Source organism: Engraulis encrasicolus, unplaced genomic scaffold (genome assembly GCF_034702125.1).
Source record: "Engraulis encrasicolus isolate BLACKSEA-1 unplaced genomic scaffold, IST_EnEncr_1.0 scaffold_1469_np1212, whole genome shotgun sequence".
Lineage (NCBI taxonomy): Eukaryota > Metazoa > Chordata > Actinopteri > Clupeiformes > Engraulidae > Engraulis > Engraulis encrasicolus.
In genome coordinates, this window is record NW_026944976.1 from 1 (window position 1) to 8,453 (window position 8,453).

The window sequence follows — 8,453 nt, forward strand, 5'->3', positions numbered from 1 at the left end:
AAAACCTTAACAGTTTAGCTTTTTTTTCTTAGACCTATATTTTTTCACCGTTTGTCCATAGCTATTATCAGTTTAGGCAACAATTGATAGCCTATCACAGTTTAAAAACACAACCAATTTTTGAGGCAGGCTACATCATTCATTTATTCAATGAGCCTATTTTTTTTATTATGTATTATATACTGATGAGCTCAGATACGACCATTTGTGCTTAGACTACTGCTTTGGCTGATCAGAAAATAAATCCAGGTGTCTTTTCTGTAACGCTGACCGGAGGAATGGATGCCCCAGTTTGACGGCCGCCGTGCCCGGAAGAGGTGAAGTCCACGCCACGGCAACTTGCTCTCACCTAGCCGCCAAAAAATAGAACGTTGTCGTGGAATGTGGCGCGTGCGCAGATCAAAAAAAAAAATAAAAAAACACACACCCCCACACCACCACACAAAACCCCCCCCCCCCCCCCCCCCCCACACACACTCACAAAAAAATAGTAAGCATTAAGGAAAAAAACGGTGTTTAAAAGTGTTTCTTTCATGTTTCGGTCATTCTAAGACTGCCTGTAAAACCAGTTTTTCATTGTGATTCCAACCATATGAGTTGTGTATCGCTGTGTTGTCCCACTGTCACACAACATTATTTCCCCCATTCATTCTTATATACCCCATCACTGACTAATCTCAAATAGTCAGTTTGAGGCGTAGCCAAGATGGCCGCCGAGTGATGGGACTTATGGGAACAGACTTTGCTGCTAATCCATTGTGCTCTGCACGCGTGGGTTCGAATCCCATCCTCGTCGAGCGCACTCTTGTACTACGAGGTAAGCCTAAGACCAGTACACGTGTGCATGGCGTGTACAGCTCTCTCCCGAGCTGCCCCAGTGGCCTAATGGATAAGGCACTGGCCTCCTAAGCCAGGGATTGTGGGTTCGAGTCCCATCTGGGGTGATGGCAAGCAGAGTGGCGCAGCGGAAGCGTGCTGGGCCCATAACCCAGAGGTCAATGGATCGAAACCATCCTCTGCTAGGCATTGCATTTATCCGATGGAATTCCGGCCTGCTTTCCCCCCTCCCCCGCTCCACATGGCAAACACGTGCTGGACTCACTTAGACGCGCCCCCTTATGGCTCAAACCACAAATGTCCCTTTTTTTCCCCTCCATTTTCTCCTGCCTCCTGAAGAGCAGAGTGGCGCAGCGGAAGCGTGCTGGGCCCATAACCCAGAGGTCGATGGATCGAAACCATCCTCTGCTAGGCTCATATTCCTTTGTCACCTCCACACACTTCTCGTGACACACAAGCATCCCATTGTGTGACTCACCAAGCGTGGTGTGAGCGCTTTGCTCGACGTGTCCAAACGTCCTGTCAGAGGAGGTGAGGAGCCTGACCTCAACCGAAAGCGTTGACAATCTGGCGTCACACTGCCAGAGCGAGTGCTGTGGGGACGAGGTGGCCGAGAGGTTAAGGCGATGGACTGCTAATCCATTGTGCTCTGCACGCGTGGGTTCGAATCCCATCCTCGTCGAGCGCACTCTTGTACTACGAGGTAAGCCTAAAGGCTGATGCATAGTCACGCGGTGCCGATTGCGGGGTAAAGCATAGACGTACTGTCAGCGGGGGGTATTGCCTCATAGTCGACCTACATGCGAATGCGTGCGAAAGGGCGTGGTGTTTTTTTTCCCCGCCGAAAATTCAAGAGTGGGGCAAGGGGGGAGGGAGGAGGAGATTTTAATGACGTCAATTCACCTCCGTGACAACAGGGGGCGAACTAACTCATTCAGTTGAGCCCAGTCCCTAGAATGAATCACAAAGCTAATCAGCTGGCTATGTAAAACGTAATATTCCACTAGTAGCCTACTTCTAAAAGTTGGGGCATAATTAGATGGTACAACATCAGTTTATTTTTGGTCAAGTACTACATGAGATTAAATGCAAGACAAACGCCATTTTAAAAGACAATAGACAGCATGAATGGCCATTCACACCTGGGGCCTAGTAGTAGCTAGCCAGCTAAATCAGTCATTACAAACTCAAAGCTAGTTGACTAGCCACCTGAAACGTAATTCTACCACTAACAAAGAGGTTTCTTGCTATTAATTTAAAAAGTTGTGGCGTAATTAGACATGAATGATAGCATACAAGATTCTCTCTTTATTCATGTTTTACAGTTCAGGTGGTTAAAATGCCAAACAAAAAGCCGTTTTAAATACAATACATCTAATGGCCATATTAACAGCTAGCTTAGCAACTGTCAGCCAAACCCATTCAAACTCTACAGGACATTAGCGAACCCTGTTTTAGAAGCTAGCTAGCCACACTACTTGTACTAATATACTGTATCAACAAAGAGGCTTCTTGCTATTAATTTAAAAAGTTGTGGCGTAATTAGACATGGATGATAGCATACAAGAGTCTCTCTTTATTCATGTTTTACAGTTGAGGTGGTTAAATGAAACAAAAGCCATTTTTAAATACAATAGATAGCCTATCTAATTAACAGCTAGCTTAGCAACTGTCAGCCAAACCCATTCAAACTCTACAGGACATTAGCGAACCCTTTTTTAATGAGCTAGCTGCCACACTACAAAAGAACAAAGAGGCTTCTTTGCTACTACCACACTACAAACATATCATTTCCATGATGGCCTTTTATGGATATTTCTAATTGATTTTTTGGAAGTTGTACTACTGAAATAAAAAACAGTTTCTCTTCTCCCTGTCAAGTAAACTCCAGTGATTTCCTGCCAAGTCATCTGCATCGTGTTTTTCGTTTTCCTTCAAACCTCCGCGGTAGGGTAGAAGAATAGAACACAACTGACCTATCAGGGCTGAGTTCCCCCCGGACTGCCGTAAGCGCATTGACCAATCACCGTCTTCAAGCATAGCTCAGCTCACGGACATTTCAGCCTGGGAGAAACATGCGTGTACTGCAGCCAGGGGTCGTTTTGTCGCTGCACAGGGGGGCGCTGTGGCTCATTCTCTGTGCAGAACCCCCGCGAACGCGCGACTCTAAACCCCCCTTAAGACCAGTACACGTGTGCATGGCGTGTACAGCTCTCTCCCGAGCTGCCCCAGTGGCCTAATGGATAAGGCACTGGCCTCCTAAGCCAGGGATTGTGGGTTCGAGTCCCATCTGGGGTGATGGCAAGCAGAGTGGCGCAGCGGAAGCGTGCTGGGCCCATAACCCAGAGGTCGATGGATCGAAACCATCCTCTGCTAGGCATTGCATTTATCCGATGGAATTCCGGCCTGCTTTCCCCCCTCCCCCGCTCCACATGGCAAACACGTGTTGGACTCACTTAGACGGGCCCCCTTATGGCTCAAACCACAAATGTCCCTTTTTTTCCCTCCATTTTCTCCTGCCTCCTGAAGAGCAGAGTGGCGCAGCGGAAGCGTGCTGGGCCCATAACCCAGAGGTCGATGGATCGAAACCATCCTCTGCTAGGCTCATATTCCTTTGTCACCTCCACACACTTCTCGTGACACACAAGCATCCCATTGTGTGACTCACCAAGCGTGGTGTGAGCGCTTTGCTCGACGTTTCCAAACGTCCTGTCAGAGGAGGCGGGGAGCCTGACCTCAACCGAAAGCGTTGACAATCTGCCGTCACACTGCCATAGCAAGGGCTGTGGGGACGAGGTGGCCGAGAGGTTAAGGCGATGGACTGCTAATCCATTGTGCTCTGCACGCGTGGGTTCGAATCCCATCCTCGTCGAGCGCACTCTTGTACTACGAGGTAAGCCTAAGACCAGTACACGTGTGCATGGCGTGTACAGCTCTCTCCCGAGCTGCCCCAGTGGCCTAATGGATAAGGCACTGGCCTCCTAAGCCAGGGATTGTGGGTTCGAGTCCCATCTGGGGTGATGGCAAGCAGAGTGGCGCAGCGGAAGCGTGCTGGGCCCATAACCCAGAGGTCGATGGATCGAAACCATCCTCTGCTAGGCATTGCATTTATCCGATGGAATTCCGGCCTGCTTTCCCCCCTCCCCCGCTCCACATGGCAAACACGTGCTGGACTCACTTAGACGCGCCCCCTTATGGCTCAAACCACAAATGTCCCTTTTTTTCCCCTCCATTTTCTCCTGCCTCCTGAAGAGCAGAGTGGCGCAGCGGAAGCGTGCTGGGCCCATAACCCAGAGGTCGATGGATCGAAACCATCCTCTGCTAGGCTCATATTCCTTTGTCACCTCCACACACTTCTCGTGACACACAAGCATCCCATTGTGTGACTCACCAAGCGTGGTGTGAGCGCTTTGCTCGACGTTTCCAAACGTCCTGTCAGAGGAGGCGAGGAGCCTGACCTCAACCGAAAGCGTTGACAATCTGGCGTCACACTGCCAGAGCGAGTGCTGTGGGGACGAGGTGGCCGAGAGGTTAAGGCGATGGACTGCTAATCCATTGTGCTCTGCACGCGTGGGTTCGAATCCCATCCTCGTCGAGCGCACTCTTGTGCTACGAGGTAAGCCTAAGACCAGTACACGTGTGCATGGCGTGTACAGCTCTCTCCCAAGCTGCCCCAGTGGCCTAATGGATAAGGCACTGGCCTCCTAAGCCAGGGATTGTGGGTTCGAGTCCCATCTGGGGTGATGGCAAGCAGAGTGGCGCAGCGGAAGCGTGCTGGGCCCATAACCCAGAGGTCGATGGATCGAAACCATCCTCTGCTAGGCATTGCATTTATCCGATGGAATTACGGCCTGCTTTCCCCCCTCCCCCGCTCCACATGGCAAACACGTGCTGGACTCACTTAGGCACGCCCCCTTATGGCTCAAACCACAAATGTCCCTTTTTTTCCCCTCCATTTTCTCCTGCCTTCTGAAGAGCAGACTGGCGCAGCGGAAGCGTGCTGGGCCCATAACCCAGAGGTCGATGGATCGAAACCATCCTCTGCTAGGCTCATATTCCTTTGTCACCTCCACACACTTCTCGTGACACACAAGCATCCCATTGTGTGACTCACCAAGCGTGGTGTGAGCGCTTTGCTCGACGTTTCCAAACGTCCTGTCAGAGGAGGCGAGGAGCCTGACCTCAACCGAAAGCGTTGACAATCTGGCGTCACACTGCCAGAGCGAGTGCTGTGGGGACGAGGTGGCCGAGAGGTTAAGGCGATGGACTGCTAATCCATTGTGCTCTGCACGCGTGGGTTCGAATCCCATCCTCGTCGAGCGCACTCTTGTACTACGAGGTAAGCCTAAGACCAGTACACGTGTGCATGGCGTGTACAGCTCTCTCCCGAGCTGCCCCAGTGGCCTAATGGATAAGGCACTGGCCTCCTAAGCCAGGGATTGTGGGTTCGAGTCCCATCTGGGGTGATGGCAAGCAGAATGGCGCAGCGGAAGCGTGCTGGGCCCATAACCCAGAGGTCGATGGATCGAAACCATCCTCTGCTAGGCATTGCATTTATCCGATGGAATTCCGGCCTGCTTTCCCCCCTCCCCCGCTCCACATGGCAAACACGTGCTGGACTCACTTAGACGCGCCCCCTTATGGCTCAAACCACAAATGTCCCTTTTTTTCCCTCCATTTTCTCCTTCCTCCTGAAGAGCAGAGTGGCGCAGCGGAAGCGTGCTGGGCCCATAACCCAGAGGTCGATGGATCGAAACCATCCTCTGCTAGGCTCATATTCCTTTGTCACCTCCACACACTTCTGGTGACACACAAACATCCCATTGTGTGACTCACCAAGCGTGGTGTGAGCGCTTTGCTCGACGTTTCCAAACGTCCTGTCAGAGGAGGCGGGGAGCCTGACCTCAACCGAAAGCGTTGACAATCTGCCGTCACACTGCCATAGCAAGGGCTGTGGGGACGAGGTGGCCGAGAGGTTAAGGCGATGGACTGCTAATCCATTGTGCTCTGCACGCGTGGGTTCGAATCCCATCCTCGTCGAGCGCACTCTTGTACTACGAGGTAAGCCTAAGACCAGTACACGTGTGCATGGCGTGTACAGCTCTCTCCCGAGCTGCCCCAGTGGCCTAATGGATAAGGCACTGGCCTCCTAAGCCAGGGATTGTGGGTTCGAGTCCCATCTGGGGTGATGGCAAGCAGAGTGGCGCAGCGGAAGCGTGCTGGGCCCATAACCCAGAGGTCGATGGATCGAAACCATCCTCTGCTAGGCTCATATTCCTTTGTCACCTCCACACACTTCTCGTGACACACAAGCATCCCATTGTGTGACTCACCAAGCGTGGTGTGAGCGCTTTGCTCGACGTTTCCAAACGTCCTGTCAGAGGAGGCGAGGAGCCTGACCTCAACCGAAAGCGTTGACAATCTGGCGTCACACTGCCAGAGCGAGTGCTGTGGGGACGAGGTGGCGTTCCTTGTGTTGACGGGCCTGCCCTCTAGTTCCTACCACCTCCGAACGCATTTGGTACACTTCCGAACAACTCCGAACGAGGTCCGAACCAAGTGCTAACTGGTCCTAATCAAATCCGAACAAATGTGAACCTTTTCGAACGTGTTGCGAACAGTTTCGAACAGATGGGGCAAAGCGGGCAATCAAATGCCACGACGTCGTGACGCCGAGCAACCAATCACCAAGTGAGATCGCCTTCCCAAGCACTGTACACATGGCGGCTGTTTTGAATTAGCGACTCTGTCAATGACAGAATGCAAACATCGGATATATCAACGCAGGGCTTTTGGTTGGTTCCAAAATCGGTGGTAAGTGGTGATTTAACATTATAATCATTAGTGTACGTTTTCATTCCGACTATTTGTTGACTCTGTCGTGAGAATTTAACAGGCGGAGTTATCGCTAACCTATGCTAGCCATGAATAGAGCCGTCGTGTAAACAAACGCTGATAATAAACTATCCTTTATGTTAGTTACATGTAGGCCTATCCCCTTTACGTTAGTGTGATCGGGATAGTACAGTAACATCGTGATTATGTTATTCTTACTGTTCAAAATGCTGGACGAACGTAAAATGAAACAGATCATATGTCACGAAGGGCATAAGAAGTTGCGACACGAAATGTATCACATTTTTCACACAGAACTTATCTGTAGTGCCTGATTAATTCTGAAGTAAAACAATATGATGAAGCAGACATTTTGATGGTTGGGCATATTGTGGGCAATTAGTGGCTTGATTTGACATAGTAGCTTAGGCTACAGTTCTGCTGTAGCATGTGTCCATCTTTTGGTGTAACTGTGCTGGATCTAATTTCAAATATGAAAGCAGGGAAATCCACCACTTAATGCCATGGCCTCTGCCTTAGGTATGCCCAGGGCACTTACAACAGTAAGCCCATAATGGAAGGAATGCCATTTTGATGCCAGTCCACTTCAGGGTTTTGTGTGCAATACGTTTAGTGTTATCTGTTATGAGTTATTAGTGCCTTCCTATATTTTTGTTTTCTGTTTTTCTCCAGTCCACTAATACAAATACACTATCTTTTGATGGTCATGGCAATGACGCATCACAAGGGAGGCAGGGGTCACAGGCTGAGAGAGAGAGAACATCTAGCTTTCAACCGTGATGTTGTGGAGGCATGGCCACTTCTGACCATCCCTCTGACCACACTAGAGACAATAAGCTTACCTGCTATTTCCTGTTAGGCTAAGGACACAAGACTGGCCACTATGATGCTATACTCTGGGCTCCATCACTATCTATAAGCTGGGTCCTCAGCCTTTAACCTGAAGATGTAAGCGCTGAAGCCCACGCCGTCTTTGCAGCTCAGGTAAGCAACACCAACACAATCCCAGGCACCAGTTCTACTTGTAAATAGTTTGGGATGATAGTAATGACCTATGCCGGACCTACATTTAACTTAACAATTGCCTAACATACCTGGATGGTTTAGTGCAGGGGTCCCCAAACTAAGGCCCGGGGGCCGGATGCGGCCCGCCATCTCTCTGCTCCTCACCATTTGAACTGGCCCAAAGAAGCAATCCTATCTTGTCTTGCTAGTTTCTCATCTCACTGTAATATAAACAGACCTACCATTTCTATTGTATCACTCATAAACTGTAAATCACCAATTTTTTCTAACCTTTCCTTGCTATTTTTACATGGTTATCAGAAATTAAAAGGAATACCTGTGGTATTTCAAATAGAAAAACATGTGAAGTACTCACTTCTTTTGCAAATCACTTGTAATGATGAACTATTTTGTGCTAGAAATTATGGCTATAACAGGCAGTGGCCTAGTATTAAAGCCCACATGATTGATCCGGCCCCTGATCACAGTCAGGAACGATCAGAGAAAAAAAGTTTGGGGACCCCTGGTTTATTGCCAACTACCTTCAGTGTGCTAAGTTGTGATGCAACCCTGAAAGTGAATTTAGAAATGTATGCCACCCCGATTCTCACCAAATAGTATTAAATAACAGCAGTAAACCACTTGGGAGCTCTGTAAAGTATGATCTCTCTCTCTCTCTCTCTCTCTCTCAGCCCACTCCATCTCGGCGGTTCACTCAATCTCTTCAGGTGTGAGTGGCAGGGGTGAGCCTCCTC

At 49.6% G+C, this 8,453-nt stretch overlaps 17 non-coding genes across 17 annotated transcripts; all 17 read left to right on the forward strand.

The window, feature by feature from the left end:
* Positions 1–871: 871 nt before the first annotated feature.
* Positions 872–944, forward strand: trnar-ccu (transfer RNA arginine (anticodon CCU)). Its single transcript has one exon. It is a non-coding gene; the product is annotated as a tRNA-Arg (tRNA).
* A 493-nt stretch (positions 945–1,437) lies between these two features.
* trnas-gcu (transfer RNA serine (anticodon GCU)) lies at positions 1,438–1,519 on the forward strand. Its single transcript has one exon. It is a non-coding gene; the product is annotated as a tRNA-Ser (tRNA).
* Positions 1,520–3,062: 1,543 nt separating this feature from the next.
* Positions 3,063–3,135, forward strand: trnar-ccu (transfer RNA arginine (anticodon CCU)). The gene has a single exon. It is a non-coding gene; the product is annotated as a tRNA-Arg (tRNA).
* Positions 3,136–3,366: 231 nt separating this feature from the next.
* trnam-cau (transfer RNA methionine (anticodon CAU)) lies at positions 3,367–3,438 on the forward strand. Its single transcript has one exon. It is a non-coding gene; the product is annotated as a tRNA-Met (tRNA).
* A 189-nt stretch (positions 3,439–3,627) lies between these two features.
* trnas-gcu (transfer RNA serine (anticodon GCU)) lies at positions 3,628–3,709 on the forward strand. The gene has a single exon. It is a non-coding gene; the product is annotated as a tRNA-Ser (tRNA).
* Positions 3,710–3,784: 75 nt separating this feature from the next.
* Positions 3,785–3,857, forward strand: trnar-ccu (transfer RNA arginine (anticodon CCU)). Its single transcript has one exon. It is a non-coding gene; the product is annotated as a tRNA-Arg (tRNA).
* A 6-nt stretch (positions 3,858–3,863) lies between these two features.
* On the forward strand, positions 3,864–3,935 carry trnam-cau (transfer RNA methionine (anticodon CAU)). Its single transcript has one exon. It is a non-coding gene; the product is annotated as a tRNA-Met (tRNA).
* A 154-nt stretch (positions 3,936–4,089) lies between these two features.
* Positions 4,090–4,161, forward strand: trnam-cau (transfer RNA methionine (anticodon CAU)). Its single transcript has one exon. It is a non-coding gene; the product is annotated as a tRNA-Met (tRNA).
* Positions 4,162–4,350: 189 nt separating this feature from the next.
* trnas-gcu (transfer RNA serine (anticodon GCU)) lies at positions 4,351–4,432 on the forward strand. Its single transcript has one exon. It is a non-coding gene; the product is annotated as a tRNA-Ser (tRNA).
* A 75-nt stretch (positions 4,433–4,507) lies between these two features.
* trnar-ccu (transfer RNA arginine (anticodon CCU)) lies at positions 4,508–4,580 on the forward strand. The gene has a single exon. It is a non-coding gene; the product is annotated as a tRNA-Arg (tRNA).
* A 6-nt stretch (positions 4,581–4,586) lies between these two features.
* trnam-cau (transfer RNA methionine (anticodon CAU)) lies at positions 4,587–4,658 on the forward strand. The gene has a single exon. It is a non-coding gene; the product is annotated as a tRNA-Met (tRNA).
* A 415-nt stretch (positions 4,659–5,073) lies between these two features.
* Positions 5,074–5,155, forward strand: trnas-gcu (transfer RNA serine (anticodon GCU)). Its single transcript has one exon. It is a non-coding gene; the product is annotated as a tRNA-Ser (tRNA).
* A 75-nt stretch (positions 5,156–5,230) lies between these two features.
* On the forward strand, positions 5,231–5,303 carry trnar-ccu (transfer RNA arginine (anticodon CCU)). The gene has a single exon. It is a non-coding gene; the product is annotated as a tRNA-Arg (tRNA).
* A 231-nt stretch (positions 5,304–5,534) lies between these two features.
* Positions 5,535–5,606, forward strand: trnam-cau (transfer RNA methionine (anticodon CAU)). The gene has a single exon. It is a non-coding gene; the product is annotated as a tRNA-Met (tRNA).
* A 189-nt stretch (positions 5,607–5,795) lies between these two features.
* trnas-gcu (transfer RNA serine (anticodon GCU)) lies at positions 5,796–5,877 on the forward strand. Its single transcript has one exon. It is a non-coding gene; the product is annotated as a tRNA-Ser (tRNA).
* A 75-nt stretch (positions 5,878–5,952) lies between these two features.
* Positions 5,953–6,025, forward strand: trnar-ccu (transfer RNA arginine (anticodon CCU)). Its single transcript has one exon. It is a non-coding gene; the product is annotated as a tRNA-Arg (tRNA).
* Positions 6,026–6,031: 6 nt separating this feature from the next.
* trnam-cau (transfer RNA methionine (anticodon CAU)) lies at positions 6,032–6,103 on the forward strand. Its single transcript has one exon. It is a non-coding gene; the product is annotated as a tRNA-Met (tRNA).
* Positions 6,104–8,453: the final 2,350 nt, after the last annotated feature.